Source organism: Lynx rufus, unplaced genomic scaffold (assembly GCF_022079265.1).
Source record: "Lynx rufus isolate CCGP_SWC_20201006 ecotype Redwood Valley unplaced genomic scaffold, mLynRuf1.p SCAF_25, whole genome shotgun sequence".
Lineage (NCBI taxonomy): Eukaryota > Metazoa > Chordata > Mammalia > Carnivora > Felidae > Lynx > Lynx rufus.
The window spans coordinates 7,400,702-7,419,228 of NW_025814840.1; the positions used below are offsets into that span (position 1 = coordinate 7,400,702).

Here is an 18,527-nt window from a genome sequence, read left to right on the forward strand (position 1 = left end):
AAGGGCAATGTCTTAAAACCAACAACATGGTGCAATAAAGAAACTAAATTGCAGGTCAGTCGTTATGGGTCACCTGCCAGGCACTGTTTTAGATACCTGAGACCAATGGGCAAACGGCAGATCCCCATTCCCATGAGGTTTACATCCCAGCGAGGGATACTAAGTGATAAACAGCGAGCACTCGGCCAGTTATAAGGCAATGCGGGTGGCTGGCTGGGGGATTGTGGAGCGGGGGGGTGGGGGTGGGGGGGGTGGGTTCGGGTTTGCAGAAGTGATGAGATTGCAGTGGTGATAGGACAGTCTGGAAAAGCCCTCACTGGGAAGGTGAGGACTCAACAGAGCCCTGAAACCGTGGCATTAGAATTTTTTCCCATCCTATCAAACAGCAAGATGCACCCCATTATCCTTTATAAAATTTTATTCTCACCTACAACTCTATATTAGTTCCTGGGCTTTTATAAGATCATTATTGGTATATCTATCTAGGGGTAACTTTTGAGAATGACACCCAAAATAATCTAAATCATTCTGTTTTCTAAACTGGTTTGGCAAAATCCATATAAACAATATAGGTTCCTCTTCATTCTCAGAGTTTAGTTCATTTTAAATTTTTTCTTCTGAAATCTGTATATGTCTCAAAAATACTTGATAACCGCTTTTCAGTAGAAGTTATGGCCTTAAACATTTCTGTAAAGCTGAAAGGAAATGCCATTTATGATTTATCAATGGGAAACAAGCTATAAATTTTGAGTTACTTCAGAAACAAAAGGGGTGAAATTTATGGCCTAGTGCTATATGCTTTAATTCTTAACTCACGAGCAAAAGTTTTTTGAAAAACACCAATATCTAAATAGTAAAAGAAACTTTTTTCACAAAGGAGGAAACCCTTTCTTCCCCTACCTCATTTCAAGCTCCACAAAATTTAAATTTGTGATGACGGGCAAATAGTATAATTGAGTTAATTTGATAAGGTAGAGACTTGCAACTTTTTATTTATTGGAGCATCATCTTACAGTATTTGCTGTTGATCGGTTTCTTCCGTCCGGGCAGGCACCTGGGGCATGAAATTTTGAAAGAAAATGTAAACTATTAGCTTTTCCTCTTTTCTTAATTTAAAATACAATTCTAAGTGATTTTTAAAGACACTTCCCTTTGGAAATTTTGCATTTTGTTTCTATTCTGACTCTGATGAGTTGTTTTTTTTTTTACATTTTATTTTGCTTTAGAAAAAACTTAAGGTAGCTGAATAGGTTTCCCCAACATGAGAAAAATGGTCATGTAAGTTTAGAAGAAATATTTGTGTACATCCTTTGGTCTTGGCCTAAAGATTAAACATTATTTACTGGGCATGTCTCTTAAACCTACCTCACTGGAATTTGGAAGAATATTCCAACAGTAATGATAAATAAGCCTCAAACTTAATTTGCAACGAATTAGCCATATTTTTACTCCACTTGAAATACCGGAGACTTGGGGCAAGATTTAGTTACCCTTTTCTATTTAATAATACTCCATTAAATGTGACCTGCCTGTAGAGATTACGAAGCTTATCAAAAATATAGTCTATAAAAATACCCTAAATATGACGATGCTTTTTATGTATTAAAACTGAGCTCAAGTAGTCCAAGCAACTGATACTGGGATACATCGTGACCTGTAAGTTAGGAAAAATAACAGATGAGAGTCATGTTTATGCTTCTCTTTTCAATTATAATCATGTTTTTGAAATTACAGATCTCCTAATTTTCCAATCCTTATCTGTAAGGAAGACCAATGTATATAAGTTTTACGGGTGGATGTGAAAATTAGCAAACTATTTCATTTTATTCAATATCTTCATGAAGATATCATTGGCAGGGCAGCTCAACATTTTACATGGTTATCTTCAACAAGGGAACTGTAAGTGTTCTTTAAGTCATTAATTAGCTAATCCTTATTTACTGCGTATAGCCATCACAATTCATATGAATAATGCATGGGCTTCTCAGAATTATTAGTACTGTACATCAAATGAATGTTTGAAAGGGGAAATGACTCTTAGTCTTTGGTAAAAGAGTAGGCATAAATTAAATTTACCGTTTGCCAGACTCAGCAGACACCGTTTCATGTGTTGAGTTGTCCTTGGAGAAGACTGAGGCCATTGTTTCCATTAACAACAACAAAAAAATCCAATAATGTTAAAACAAAAATACCACTATAAACATGATCAACTGAGGTAAAATCCCTGCGAGGAGGTACTTGAAAATCTCAAGCAACTTGAATCTTCTTCAAGAAAGTTCAACACAGCTCTCTCAGAAAACCTGGAGATGCATGTCTAAAATTCATAGGAGTTCTGTGATAAGTCACCTACCTAGAGACCAAAATAACAGAGCAGAGAGAAAGGAAGCTGAGGTAAGAAAGGGAGGAAAAGGGAAGAAAAGAGCCCTGGGGGGGGAGCTCATGCTAACTCTTAGTACTGGAGGACTTGTAGGAAAATACTTGGTGCCAGTCTCTTGTGCCCAACACTGTAGTAGACGTTTCCTATGCCTTACCCACCCTTCAAGGTGTGTGGTTTCATCCCAACTTGTCCACAGAAACTGAAAGAGTGTTCAAGCTGCCCAGGCCTCACAGCTAGTAAGTAGGGAACTGACTTTGAACCCAGGTTCAAATTTTTACCATACTATGATACCACCTCTTAACTAAAATCAAATTCACAAAGCAAACCAAAAACAAAAGCGTGAACAACCGATCGTCATGGAGTCATGCCTGTATCCTTTATTACTGACAGAAGAAAAGCAAATTTGAGTACAAGGTTTTAAGTCCTGCAAGATGAACAAAGAAGAGAAATACTTAACTGCTGTTCGCGCCATGAAAGAGAAACAACTCAATCTTGCAAAGTTCTTGGGAGGTAAGATGGTAAGGTGTTGGCACATGTGTTTGTATCAAGACTCAGAATGAGAGCAAAGTTTGCTGTTTTGGTCTTAAATCTGTTGAATGAACTTGTACCTTATTTTCAACTGAACTTCAAATACACTGTTGTTTAAAGCAATTGGTTCCCGTTAAGCAGGCCATCTAGCCATCTATCAGGTGCATCTGTATATGCTGCATGCCTGGTATCTAGTTAGAATTATGGTGGTGTGGAGTCAGAGCAGGTCATTTAGATTTCAGACTGGGAAACAGAGTTTACGCAGAGGGCAAAGCAAGCAGAGTGGCTTGTTGTGGGAACAAACGTGGCCGTTGAGGAAGCTGTAAGAAGAGAAAAGCTAGAACAGGGAGAGGGACATGGAGAGGCGTGGAAGACAAAACTTGGAGAAGTAGGTGGGGAAGCTCTGATTCCTCTCAAGCCCATTTCTGCTGTGAACAGCAACTAAACATTTCTGGACCACACACACAAAAGCAAATACCTAAGAACTCAGACGGATTGTGAAGGAGACTCAGAACTTGGAAAAGCAGCCTCTGTGAGGATGCTTCCCTTCCCTTTTTCTTTTTCTTTCTCTTTTCTCTTACAGGTTTGCGCCAGGGGTCAGCCCCACTTATGGAGATGCACAGCAGTGGAGGTTTACTGTCCAAAGAGCCAGGAGAAGCCTCTCCTGTTGGCCAAAGAGCATGGAGTGGGGGGAATGGGAAAATCCTAAAGAGGGGAGAGCTGGAAAGGCGGACCCTCTCTCACTGTGTGTATGACTTTCCACATGTCCTGGGCTCACTCCTGAGCTGGTGTGCACAAGACAGACCCAAGGAACTCTGGCAAAGTCGACAAGAAATGAAAATGAGATCAAAACTACTGTTCGTAGAAAGTGACACAGGATTTGCAGTCTGAGTCTAATTGGGTTGATTGCCTGCTTAAACAAACAAAATATTTCTCAGACAATTTTAGTAAGACCCAGAGTTGACACAGCCCAGTATCCAAAATTGCTTAAGTAGGAAGACCAGGATAATGTGACCAATTTCCAAGGAAAAAGTCAATCAAGAGATGCCAGCCTCGAGATAAACCAGATGTTAGAATTATCAGACATAAAAGCAACTGTTATAATTATGGCCCATGAGATGGAAGATAAACACACTTGAACAGAAAGATAGAAGTTCTCAGCAGAGAAAGTGTAAAAAAGAATCACATGGAAATTCTGTAGCAAAAGATACAGTATCTGAACTTAGAAACGACTAGATGGGCAATAGAAAAATGGAAATGAAAGAGTCAGCAAACTTGAAAGTAAATTAGTAAGTGTCCAACTTTAATGATGCCTTTAAAGTCTTAAAGGTGGATGAGGCTTTGAAAAGCAAAATGGATCTGACTGTAATTAGCTACAGGGAGCCCCAATAAGATATTAATCCAACTACATTCTTGTGGCTTCCTGAGATACATATGAAGAAATTCATGCTGTTTGTCAATTACGTTGAGTAAGGAATTAGCATTATCATAGGCCCAACTGTAATGATTATGCAAATGTTCTACTACAGCGTCCTTACACAGGCTTACTATGTAAAAACATGTCACATATGTTCTGCGACTTACAATGTCCAAGGTGATGCATGCATTGACAAAGAAAAGTTTCCTAATCGGCTCCATTAAGTTTTGTACCTGCAGTCAAAGCAGTTTTGAAACATAGGAGTGTCATCACTAGGTAATTGCCAAGCTCATCATCAGAGTCAGCGCCTGGGAAATTGATTGGCTCGCCTGCTCATGTTAACTCTTTGATTCAGCTTTTGTAATAGGACCTCTCCCTAAATATAGATGTTATTACAGTGATGCTGTATGAAAATTGACCTATCTTGTAGGCACAATACATGCTTTTCAATTTTAGAACAAAAAAAAAATGCTGTTAGTACTTAGGAATCTGTTATGAGAAATCATTAAGGTGAATTTGGAGTAAGATTGAACTGGTATATTATGTTTGGAAAAATGACTTCCTGCTGAAGGAAGAGAATTTCAAGGCTTTAGAATACCTCCCATTGTTACATTAGCACCATATTGCTCTTAAGAGGTAGCGTAAATTCTTGTAATGCTGGTGATAATTCTGGATTTAAGAGTTTAACAAGTGTTGCCATTTAATTCTTATAAGATAGGAAGCACAGTTATATCCATCTTATGTGTGAGGAATCGAGGTATAGAAACGTTCAGTAACCGTTGAGCCTAGAAAAACTAGTAAGTGGCAGAGCCAGGACTGAAGTTCAGGTCAGCCTGATTGCCAAGCCTAAGCCACTAACCACGTGTTACATATGTTACTTCCTATAGCAACTAAAGGAGAAATTTCATGTTTCGTTTTTTTTTTAAGTTTATTTTGTGTGTGAGAGAGAACGAGCATGAGCAGGGGAGGGGCAAAGAGAGAGGGAGAGAATCCCAAGCAGGCTCCACACTGTCAGCGCAGAGCCTGACGCAGGGCTTGATCCCACGAACCACGAGATCACGACCTGAGCAGAAACCAAGAGTCGAATGCTTGACCGACTTAGCCACCCAGACGCCGCTCAGGTTATTTTAAAAGGGCATAGCCTTCAAGCCGCAAAGGGTAGAATAGTAGTCAAAGCAGTGGTTCTCACGTTTTTTGGTCTCAGGATTCTTCTTTTTTGGCCGCAGAGAGGGTTTATTAAAAATATGGAACGCTTCACGAATTTGCGTGTCATCCTTGTGCAGGGGCCATGCTAATCTTTCTGTATCGTTCCAATTTTAGTATATGTGTTGCCAAAGCGAGCACAGTCTCAGGATTCTTTTAAACTCCTGAAATTTCTTGAGGACCTCAAAGAGCTTTTGTTTATGTGGGTTATTTATACTTACTGATATCTTACTCTATTCGAAATTAAATCCGAGACATTATTACCTGAGAAATATTTATTAATTAAAAATAACAATAAACTCAGTATGTATTAACATAAATAACATTTTTTAATGAAGATAATTATGCTTTCCAAAACAAAACTTTGGTGATGAGGATGGCTTCTTTAAAAAGAAAATACATTTCTTCCCCAAGTATCTATTAATACTTGGCTTAATAGAAAACAGCTGGATTTTCACATATGCTTCTGCATTTAATCAGTTGTGATATGTTGTTTTGGTTGTAGTATATAAAGAAAATAGAGCTTCTGTACACAGATATGTAGTTAGAAAGGGAGAAGTATTTTAAGAGCCTTTTCAGATAGTTGTAGGTATTCTTACCTGATAATCATCAAACTCAAGTTGTAATTTTTAAAAAGGTTGTTGCAGTGTGGGATTGGGAAACCTCATCGAACTTTTTGTGCTCTGTTTAATTCCAACCTGTTGCTTTTATCTTGTTCTTTGAATGGCCTTTTACCCATGTATAATTTTGTAGCATCATGCATGGATTATTTGGAACATATTGGCTCACTGATTTGTATAGATCTTCCAAATGTGGACACATTTCATTGTAAATGTAAAAAAGGGAAAAGCACATATGATATCATCTTGAGCTCAGCAGAAAAGTCTTTAAATACTGGGAAGCTATCAAGTTCATAGTAGCAGAAACAAGTTATTTAAAATATTTATTTTTACTTGAAAGCTTGAATTTTATCACCAAAAATACATACTGTTAATTGTTTTTCCAAAAGGGTCTCGGTATCCCACTGGGGCCATAGGCCACACTTTGAGGGTCACTGGCGTAAGAGCTTAGATTGGGGAGAAGCAAGTTAGAAAACATTTGTCTAAAGGTCCAAACAAATTAATTTTCAGGGTGCTGAAGGAACTTGAAGACGAGGTCTCAGAATCACTAGCAGTGGGGGAATGGGAGAGAGTTCAGACATGTAAGAATGAGAAAAGACTGCCTTGCCTCTCCAGAGGGATGTATTCTGGGTAACTCTGATTCCCAGAAAAAGACTACGGGATATTCTGTAGCAGGTAGCTTAACATTACAAAATAATTCTGTGATTGCCAGATGTGGTGAAGGCTAGGAGGTCATTTCAAATATCGTTTTTTCTTTCTGATCATGTGACACAATGTGTCACATGGTATATACACTGAGCTATTTGAATAACTACATAAAGACAGTTGAAGAGTAATTTGTGTGGGTACTGCTTGTACAAAATGGCACATGTTGCTTTTGATCAGAAAATCAAACATAAAGAAATTATACATAATATAATTTCTCATAAAAGAAAATTTATAGAATACCTACCATATGCAAAATGTGGTGTTGGGAAAATGGCAGCTCTGAGGGGCACATATGAGGAAGTAGCATGGCATTATGAGAAGATCATAGCATTAGGAGTCGGGACGCTTGAAAATGTGTTCATCCTGGTTTTCCACCAACTCAGTGGCTGCTGGGCAAGTGACTTCGATTCTAGACCTACGCTTGATATCTGTCATATTAAAGAAGTTAAGGCCTCTGAAAGGGATGGAGTTGTGCTCTCTTATGCCATGGAGCGTAACCAGAGTTGACAAATGGGATTTGGGAGATGCCAGTTTGCCTCACGGTGGATAACTTCCTATCTCTGTGAGGTCCATTACTGAAGCCACTAGCCTCACATGGCTATTGAACACTCAAACTAGGACTAGTCTAAATTGCGATTTGCTCTCAGTGTAAGTTACACACCAGATTTTGAAGACTTCATATGAAACATAGAATGTAAAATATCCCATCAGTAATTTTCATATTAATTTCATGTTACAAAAGATAAGTTTTGGATGCATTGGGCTATGTTAAGTATTATTAAATTAATTTCATCGGTATTTTTAAAAAATACCTGGCTACTAGAGAGCTTAAAATTACATAGATGGCTCACGTTATATTTCTTTTAGACAGTGCTGTTCTAGCTAACAGAGTTTCCAACAAAAGAACAGTAACTTGAAGAAGAACATAAATTTACTTTTAATTTTACTTTTTGAGGTTTGCAAGCAGAACCCGGGTCACAGTTTTGAGAAGACAGCCTCACAGAAGACTGCGTGTGCTATGCAGCTGGGCTATACTGGGTTCTCCATCTGCACTTGGGTGAGTGCTAAGGTTCTTTCAGCTCTGCTCCCAGGATTTGTCAGTGGTAGTAGGTGAGGGAAACGGCCCAAAGGAATGCCTGACATAGGACACGGGGGACTTTCCTCCATTCCCGGATTCAAGCAGAGAATGTTCAGTGTGTACTAATTGAGTGAATGAGAGCGTACCAAATGCGTGTGGGTATTTCAGGTAAAATGGATGATGGTTTAAGACTCAGGCTTTGCATCAGCTCATTGCCAGCATTTTCTAGCTCTGTGGCCTTCCTTACCTATCCATTCGGTGCCCCAAGGTCTTGGTCTGTAAAATGCAGGGTCCGCAGGTGCAACTTTTCAGAGCATGCACTAGATTTCCCTCGACATGCGGCGAGCTACGAAACTTACTCTGCAGTGCTCTTGTGTGAGTCACGTCTTGCGAGAGAAAACTACACGCAACGACAAACCCTTTGCAAAACACCTTGCCTGTGAAGTTGGTAAGCGTGTTCTCACTTCCTTGTGTCCCCTAACCACCTGTGCAGCATGATTCTGAAACGGCTCCACAGGGCTCGGCACTGAAGCAGACCTGCCGGGAGGCCCTTAACAACCCCATCTCCCCATCTCCTGGTGGGAGGTCCACTTGTGGGGAAGTGGACCCCTTAGGTGCAAAGAGAGCAGAGGCGCTCTCTCTCCAGTCCTGCACCTCCCATGCAGACCCGCCCCTGCCCGTCAAGTGTTGATCTCATGTGCCTGCCATCTGACCCTTAGGATTCTGCAGCGGAGGCCTGGGTGATGAGTAGTGATTATTTTTGTAACCCAGGACTGCCCGCAATCACATCCTCCTTCCCTCCCCTCCACCCAGCTCTCTCCCCTTCCCCAAACCTTCTCCATCTGCCCATTCTGTCCCTCTCACCTTCCCCCCTTCTCTCCCTCAGACCTACCTTGGCCTGATCTTTTACTGGAGAACCAAAGGCTCCCAACTTCTGTCCTTCTATCATCACCCAGCCCTCTCCCTCCTTCAGTCTGCCTCCCTGAGATGCAAAACGAAAAATACTCTTCCTCTTGCTGAAGGCAGACTTTTCTACCATGTTCTTAGTCCTCTCTTCCCCAGGACCTAGACCATGTTTTATTGAATTACCTCTTTTTCATCTTATTTTTGACATTTCGATCTCCTTTGGTCATTTCTTAAAGAGTTTATTAAATATTCTTTTAAATATTCTTAAATCTTTTTTTTTTTTTTTTTTTTGCAAAGGAAGAAAAAAACCTTCCCTACCTTGCATTCTGTTTAGGTATCACTCTCTATTTTTTTTTTTTTATCAATTTTTAATTTTTTATTGAAGTATAGTTGATACACAATGTTACATTAGCTTCAGGTGTATAACATAGTGATTTGACATCTCTTTTTTTAAAAGCTTGTTTTATTTATTTATTTATTTATTTATTTATTTATTTATTTATTTTGAGAGACAGAAAGAGAGAGAGGGGGAGCATGTGAGCAGGGGAGGAGCAGAGAGAGAGGGAGAGAATCCCAAGCAGGCATCCCTGAGGTGGGGCTCGATCCCACAAACCATGAGATCATGACCTGAGCCAAAATCAAGAGTCTGAGGCTTAACCAATGGGGTCACCCAGGCACCCGGTGATTCGATATCTCTATACATCATGCTATGTTCACCACAAGTGTGGTTACCATCTGTCACCACACAACGCTATTACAGTACCATTAGCTAGAGTCCCTGTACTGTGCCTTTTATTCATTCCATAACTGAAAGCCTGTATCTCCCACTTGCCTTCATCCTTTTTGTCCATCCCCCTCTCCTCTGTCTTTTTAAAATCAAGTTAAAAAAAAATTTACCCTTTGTCTCAACTTCCTCACATCTCATTCGCTCATTTTCCTATTTATAACATTTACCATATTAATTTAGTTACAAATGCATTCAAGAATCACATGTAGAATAATATGTCTATTTAGAAATATTTTAGACCTCATCAAGTTATTAATCTAGTAGTGGAATATACACATTTTCAGATATTTAGGGGTTCAGAATCTTTATCTCCTATGCAACTTTCCTGGCAAGGTATGGGAGAATATGTTCTATGAAAATGCAGAAGTAAACCAAGAAACAGGAAGACACAGGATCTGGGAAAGGGGAGGGAGGGCAGCAAAGGGAAGTCCTAAAAATAAAAGCTACATAGCAGGCCTAGAGAAAAACCAGTCCAGATTGAACCAGAAACGTGGAGTCCTCAGGGAGGACTCGGGTCTCCAGGAGGGAAAAAATGGAACCAGTGTGTTTGAGTGCATGCAAAAAGTTATCAGTAGGTAGGTGACAGAGATGCTGGAGAATTTTGTAAAAAAAATATGTCAGAGTGTCAGAGGCATGTTAGAGTGTCAAGCAAATGAAAACATGGGGTAATTATCAACTCCAGGAAAAATGAAATGTTGAGTAAGATAGGATCTATGCTTACAAATGACTGTCAGTTTCCTCAGAAGCATTACTATACATTATTAAAGTGTAAACACCGATTAATGATTTCACCAAAAATCGCTGAGATGTTGGTTGGGTGGTGTGGTGGGGTAGAGAGGTGAGTTGTGCAAGAGCTAAGTCTTTCTCCGCCATCATTAGGAAGTCACCAGCTAATACCTAACACCTGATATCGATGAATAAAGAGGTAGAACTATGATGTGGAGTTCAATATGTAGAGACAGATTAACAAGAAAAGGTGAGGGTCCAATTGAGACATTGTCTCTGGAGACTGTAGTCATGGAGAGGGGCAAAGGTAGGAAGCTGGTTTTTTCATGATAAGCTTTTGAGTATTGTTTGAGATTTAAAATTATGCACGTGTTATTTTCATACATAATATTTAAAACTTAGGGGCAAGATTTTGATGTCACTGTTCTCCAGGATTCAAAACCTCTCCCTCTTCCTTTCTTCTATACCAATAGACTTCCTTGGTGATTTCTTCTATTTCATGATATTCACTGGTATTAGTACTCCACAGCTTATAGCTGGCTGTACCCCAAAGGCACAGCTTCCCCTGTAGTCTTCTCTAAACCCTAAGGTATTTTATTAAAAAAACCTCACTTCTTTAAATTTAAGTTAGTTAACATACAGTGTAGTATTGGTTTCGGGAGTAGAACCCAGTGATTCATTATTTACATACAACACCCAGTGCTCATCCCAACAAGTGCCGTCCTCAATGACCATCACCCATTTAGCCCATCCCCCCCCACCTCCCCTCCAGCAACCGTCCGTTCTCTGTATTTAAGAGTCTCTTATGGTTTGCCTCCCTCTCTGTTTTTATCTTGTTTATTCCTTCCCTTCCCCTATGTTCATCTGTTGCATTTCTTTTTTCCAATGTTTATTTATCTTGAGATGGGGGAGGGGCCGAGAGAGAGAATCTCAAGCAGGCTCCCCTGCTTGGAGCAGAGAAGCCTGACACGGGGCTCAAACCCACAAAGTGCAAGATCATGACCTGAGCTGAAATCAAGAGTCGGATGCCTATCCGACCGAGCTGCTCGGGCGCCCCTCATCTGTTTTGTTTCTTAAATCCCACATATGAGTGAAATCATATAATATTTGTCTTTCTCTGACTTATTTCACTTAGTATAATACACTCTAGTTCCATCCACGTTTTTGCAAACGGCAAGATTTCATTCTTTTCCATTGCTGAGTATTATTCTATTGTGTGTGTATGTAAGCTGGAAGCTGATTTTACCTTTCCTTTCCTTTTGTAAGATTTTGTAGGGGTGGGATGATGGGATAGGGATGGATCTTGCTCCTCATTGTTACCTCTCTTGTCCGGAAAACCAAAAAACAAGAACGTGTGCACGCATGCACACACACACACACACACACACGCACACACACACACATGTCCATCTCCTCTGAAGTTTATACCGTTAGATTTTCCAATCCGAACCCCTTCATGGTGCAATTTCCTGGTCATCTACTCTTCTTCCCTGAGGACTACAGTATCTTGCTTACTGTTTCCCCCCATCCCTTAATCCTGCCGTGATTTCTGGTAGGTTTTCTATGCAACAGTTCCCGGACCCAATCACTTCTATCCATTGTTTTCTCCCCTCTGCCTCAACCAGCAGCTCCCATTATCATCCTGTTAGTTCTAATTGTCAGTCACCCGAATCTCTGGTTTTGAGCCTCCTACCCTGTATGACTCCGATATTTGCACTCACTTTGTCTTGTACCACCACTATTGACCCTCCCACTTTTTTTTATTATTAATTTCTCCCCTTATCTCCTTACATATGTTCATACCCATTTCATGGTTCTTCATTATAATCATTCTTTTGTAGCACATTCTTGATTTCTTTGACACTTTCTTTCTCAGTCATTTGCCTGGCAGATTCCAATCTATCTGTCTATGTGTCGGCAGCTGAACATCAAAGGGTAGAACACAACTGCGCTTTCTGGTTTCACTCTGCATTGACTGCCGCCACCGAAACATTCCCACCAGTCGGCAGTCCTATTTTTTCCTGGCAGATTTACTTTCTCATTCTCCAAGGTGACTACTTCATACCTTCTCACTCTTTAGACCTCCATAACCTTGATTGATGACCTAAACTTCTATTTTATGGACAGCATTTCAGTAATTTCATGCTAGTGCTCATATTCCTACCACAGAATCGAATAACCTCCTAGAATCAGTACCCATGCTCTCGGATTCTTTTCTTGGTTCCAACGAAAGGGAAAACTTAGTTCGTTTCAAAGAGCAAGTCCTTCATATTGGCCCGAATGCTGTCTCTTCTAGTGGTCACAGACTTTTTTTTCCAATCATCTCATCCCTTTGTTCAGCAATTTCCCCACTGTACTTGATGGATTGTTCCATTAGCACACAAACGAGCTTGGGTATTTCTTCCAGGTAAGCTCTTCAATCCTTAGCATGGCCTACAGAAACGTCCGTGGGCTGGCTGCCCTTATCTCTCCACTTTCGTCTTCCCACATCCTACTTTCCGGTCACCCTAGACAACTGGCTACTTGCCAAGCAGCCCTTCTGCTGTATACGTCCAGGTGTCTGACTACATTCAGTGTACAAAGCTCAGGGAGATATGACCCAGAACCAGGAGAAAAACCAACCAATAACCCACTCATGATAAAAAGCCTCAGCAAACGAGGAGTAGAGGGGAACATTTTCAACTTGATAAAGAACATTTACAAAAAACCAAAGCTGCCATCATCCCTACTGGTAAGAAGCTAGGAGCTCTCCTGCTAAGATCAGGGATAAGGTAAGAATGAGCCCTCTCACTCCTCGTTTTCAACATCATACTGGAAGTCCCAGCTAATGCAATAAGGTAAAAACAAACAAACAAACAAACAAACAAACAAATAAATGGTATAGAGTTTGGGAAGGAAGAAATAGAACTGTCTTTGTTTGCAGATGACGTGATTGTCTATGTAGAAAATCCAAAAGAATCAACAAAAACCTCCTGGAACTTATACCTGATTATAGCAAGTTTGCAGGATACAAGTTTAATATAAAAAGCCAATCGCTTTCCTGTATGCCAGCAATGAGCCGGTGGAATTAAAGTAAATACACAATACAATTTACATTAACACCCACCCCCAAAGTGAAATACTTACATATAAATCTTAAAAACATAGTAACAAGATCAGTATAAGGAACATTATAAACTTGACTAAGGAAATCAAAGAAGAACTACATTATTGGGGAATTTTTCCATTTTTAAAGATAAGGAGATAACAAGATAACAATCTTGTTAACATGTCTACCTAGTCAATACAATCCTAATCAATATCTCAATTTGTGGATATGGACAAAATGATTCTAAAATATATGTGGAGAAGCAAAACACCCAGAATAACCAACACAAAATTGAAGGAAAAGAACAAAATCAGAGGACTGACACTATCCCACTTCAAGACTCACTATAAATTTGCAGCAATGAAGACAGTATACTCTTGGCGGAAGAATAAACAAATATATCAGTAAAACAGGATTAGAGAACCCAGAAATAGACCCCTGTGAATATAATCAACTGATCTTTGACAAGGATAGAAAGGCAATATGATGGAAAAAATCCTTTTTTTTTCTAGGTTTATTTTTATTTATTTGAGAGAGAGACAGCAAACGGGAGGGGCAGAGAGAGAGAGAGAGAGAGACAGACAGACAGACAGAATCCCAAGCAGTCTCCACACTGTCAGCACAGAGTCTGATGTGGGGCTCAAACTCAAGAACCGTGAGATCATGACCTAAGCCAAAACCAAGAGTTGGATGCTTAACCGACTGAGCCACCCAGGCACCACAAGATAGTCTTTCCAACAACTGGTGCTGAAACACTGGACATCCACGTGCAAAAACTGAATCTAAATACATACCTCACACCCATCACAAAAATTAACTAAAAGTAGTTCAGAGACCTACATGTAAAATGTAAAAGTGTAAAACTCTTGGACAATAACATAAGAAGAAATCTAGATGATCTTGGGTGCGGTGATAACTTTTTAGATACAACACCAAAAGCGCAATCCACGAAAAAAAAAAACGTTTGATAAGCTGGACGTCATTCAAACTAAAGCCTCTGCTCTGCGAAAAACACTGTCAAGAGAATGGGAAATCGAGCCACACACTGAGAGAAAATATTTGCAAAAGTCACATTGGATCAAGAACTATTATTCAAAATATACAGAAACATACAAAAAAATTAGAGAACAAGAACAAAAATAAATAAACAAGTGGCAAGAGATCCAAGTAGGCACCTCACCAAACAAGATACTCAGATGGCAGGGGACAAGCTGTTCCACATTCTGTGTCTCCAAGGAACTGCAAATTAAAACCACAGTGAGATACCCCCACACAGCTTATTACAGAGGGGAAAATCCCAAACACTGAGAGCACGAAATGCTGGTGAGGATGGAGACCAGTGGGAGCTCTCATGCACTGCTGGTGGGAATGCAAAATGGTGCCGCCACTTTGGAAGACAGTTGGGTGGTGTTTTACAAAGCTAAATATAGTCTTACCGTATGATCTAGCGATCGGGCTCCTTGGGATTTACCCAAAGGAGTTGACGACTTATATCCGCACAGAAACCTGCACGCAAATGTGTATAGCAGTTTTATTTATAATTGCCCAAACTTGGAGGCAACCAAGATGTCCTTCGGTAGGTGAATGGGTAAATAAATTGTGGTCCATCAGACGATAGAATATTATTCAACGCTAAAAAGAAATGAAATATACAACCCTGAAAAGACCTGGAAGAACCTTAAACATATATTACTAAGTGAAAGAAGCCAATCTGAAAAGGCTATATATTCCAATTATATGACATTCTGGGAAAGGAACAATATGAAGGCAGTTACAGGATCAGTGGTTGCCAGGAGTTAAGGGGGAAGGAGGAATGGATGGGTGAAGCAAAGAAAATTTTAGGGCAGTGAAACTATTTTGTATGATGTTATAACGACAGTTGTATGTCATTACACATTTGTCAAAACCCATAGAATGTGAACACACTGAGTGATCTCTAATTTAAACTGTGGACTTTGGATGACAATGACACATCAGTGTAGGTTCATTGGGTGTAACAAAATTTCCACCCTGGCCTAGGAGGAGTGGAGGAGACAGGGGGTGTAGGAGCACATTCCATTAAATTTTGCTGTGAACCTAGAACTACTTTAAAAAAAAAAAAAGACTAGGGGGCACCTGGGTGGCTCAGTAGGTTAAGCGTCTGACTTCGGCTCAGGTTATGATGTCACGGTTCGTGGGCTCGAGCTCTGCAAGGGCTCTGTGCTGACAGCTCAGAGCCTACAGCCTGCTTTGGGTTCTGTCTCCCTCTATCTCTGCCCCTCTCCCACTCATGCTCTGTCTGTCTGTCTCTCTCAGAAAAATAAAATTGAAAAAAAAATTTTTAAAGGCTATTTAAAAAAAAATCAACCAAGAGAACCAGGCCCAGCAATAATAGTTAATAAAGTTAATAGAAAATAATCCTAAGGGGTGCCTGGGTGGCTTGGTTGGTTAAGCATCCAAGTCTTGATTTTGGCACAGGTCATTATCTCATGGTTCGTGGGTTTGAGCCTGAGTCGGGCTCTGCACTGACAGCATAGAGCCTGCTTGGGATTCTCTTATCTCTCTCTGTCTTTGCCTCTCCCTCGCTCATGCTCTGTCTGTCTCCCTCTCTTTCTCTCTCTCTCTCTCTTTCAAAATAAATAAATAAACATTAAAAAATGGAAGAAAGAAAATAATTTTAAAATAGTTTCTAAAACTGTTATCATGTGTTAAATAATGTAAAAGAGAATACGATTGTCAAATTGGATAACTGATTTTTAAATACAAAGCAAACAACACAATGTAAACTTAAACACAAGGACTATTATGAAGGATAAAGAGGGAAAGAGGAGCATTTCTTAATGTAAGAGAGGCCAATTCAGCAAGAAGCCATAATTGCTTTAAATGTGTATAAATGTAATAACGGAGCTTCAAATATATGAAACAAAAGCCAGTGGCATTGAAAGGAGAAATAGAGAAATCCACACTTATAGTGGCAATTGAATCTGGAAATATGACCTAAACTGTAAGCAGGCAAAAATAATTTAATTTTGATTTATTTTGAGTGGTTATTCCGTTCACATGGCTGAAAATCAGAGGTGAAAAGCACATCGTGTATATGGTATATACAGCATAAAGATATGGTGAAAAATCTCGCCACCTTGTTACTCGCTCTTTAGCCAGTTTTCCTTGGAGGTAACACTGTTACCAATTCTTCTGTATTGCCTAAAGATATTTTATGCATATATAAAAGGCTTATGTACCCACTTTTCCCCTTTTCTATACAAATAGTAGTACACAGTACCCATTTCAGAGTTTTGGGGGGTACCATTTAATAATATTTTTGATTCCATTATTGGTACACAAAACCCCAGATTAGGTAAGCTTTAGGGCATGGCACTTTGTCCGTAGTTCTATGGATTCTTTTTTGTATTCAATTGTGCGTGCCATGGCTTGAAATTCTTCAGAAAGTTTCAAGCCCCATTGAGATCGCATGAGAATTTTTTTTTTAATTATTGGGATGTAATTCACATACCATAAAATTTACCCTTTCTTTTTTGTTTTTATTTTTTCAATTTTTAATTTTTATTTATTTATTTATTCACTTTTTTTTTTTTTTTTGAGAGAGTGTGCACACGTGTGCAAGCGAGGGAGGAGCAGAAGAAGGAGAGACAGAATCCCAAACAGGCTCCAAGCCCAGTGCAGAGCCTGATGTGGGGCTCGAACTCATGACTGTGACACCATGACCTGAGCCAAAATCAAGAGGCAGTCGCTTAACCGACTGAGGCACCCAGGTGCCCCACACACTTTCAAAATATACGCTTTAAGTGGTTTTTAATGTATTTATTAAAGTTGTGCGAACATCACCACTTCCTAATTCCAAAGCATTTCCATTACCTGTATCCATTAGGAGTCACCCCGTTTCCCCTAACACATCTGCTGACTCTGTAGATATGTGCAGTGGACATTTTATAGAAATGAACTCATATAATATGTGGTCTTTTGTGTCTGACTTCTTTCACGTAGCGTACTGTTTTCCAGTTTCATCCATGTTATACTCCACTCCTTTTTGCGGTTGAATAATACACCACTTCTCATTTGCATTAGAATTTTAAACATCCTTGCTAACAATGTGTAATTGAATCGGTACAGGATGAGGTGGTGTGGTCTCGTACACATTAAGACATAAGTCCTTTTTAGGTTGTGAATTTGAAAAGGTCTATTTTTAACACATTTTACAAGAATATTCAGATATGAATGAAGCACATTTCGGAGAATCAGGAAGCTGTGCCTGTTGCCACAGACTTTTGGCAAAGATGGTAACTTATGTGTAGGTTTCTGAAGCTTTTCTCAGAATTGGAAATGACCAAAAGACATTAAAGGAACAAAAACAAAATGCCCCCGGCTCATTTGTGTGGAAACCAGGGAATGATGCCAACCACACTGCATGAAATTCAAGGTATATCTATTAGGTCCAGTGCAGTGGGACCAGATGGAAGTCACAGAGGAGGAAGGAAATTCTTCAGGTTCTATCAGCATCCCCTTAAGTCACTGATCGAGGCTGATGTAGGGTGGGAGACAAGGCTAAATTAAGAATATGACACACGGCTTACAGCAATGAAAAGCAGGTTGGGGATTTTCTCTGATCCATTGTCTCAGTGACGTCGGGTTTCACATAGAGACAGATAAGGACTTTCCCAAGCAGGAGGGCCATGAATGCTACTTTCTTGTCAAGAGGATGGGACACTGTTCCAAATGAGTGGATGTACCAAGAGTAGCTACCAAGCCAAACAGTAAACTGATGTGGAAAATGGCCTTCCTATGACAGGGAATGAAATATGGAAGTCAACCAACAAAGACAAATGACCCCACCCCAGTGTGACCGGGGCAGACTTTGGCCTCAGTTCTTTCCGGCCTTCTATAGACTTCTTTTAAAATGGTTATGAGAACATATATCATCGGCCCTCCAGCTGATGTTTAAGGGGAGGTTTAAGGGGCGCCCAGGAACAGTGAGGAGACTCAAGGAGAGTCCATGTACATTATCTGGGGGCAAATATTGGATCTGGTATTTACCTCCATGTTTGTAAGTATGTCAGTACACAATCTCTTTATTTTTTCATTTTAGAGCTTA

At 39.8% G+C, this 18,527-nt stretch overlaps 1 long non-coding RNA gene and 1 other non-coding gene across 3 annotated transcripts in view; one reads left to right on the top strand and one right to left on the bottom strand.

The window, feature by feature from the left end:
• The first annotated feature begins 1,157 nt into the window (after positions 1-1,157).
• Positions 1,158-18,527, top strand: part of LOC124518666 (uncharacterized) — a 91,053-nt gene continuing 73,683 nt past the window's right edge. Inside the window, exons 1-2 of one of the 2 annotated variants that reach the window (XR_006963725.1) lie at positions 1,158-2,887; positions 7,809-7,910. This is a non-coding gene — a long non-coding RNA (uncharacterized LOC124518666). Of the gene's footprint in view, positions 2,888-5,860; positions 7,911-18,527 lie in introns of those variants that run through there. The other variant, XR_006963724.1, reaches the window with a different exon arrangement.
• LOC124518912 (U6 spliceosomal RNA) lies at positions 5,561-5,666 on the bottom strand. Its single transcript, XR_006963927.1, has one exon. It is a non-coding gene; the product is annotated as a U6 spliceosomal RNA (small nuclear RNA).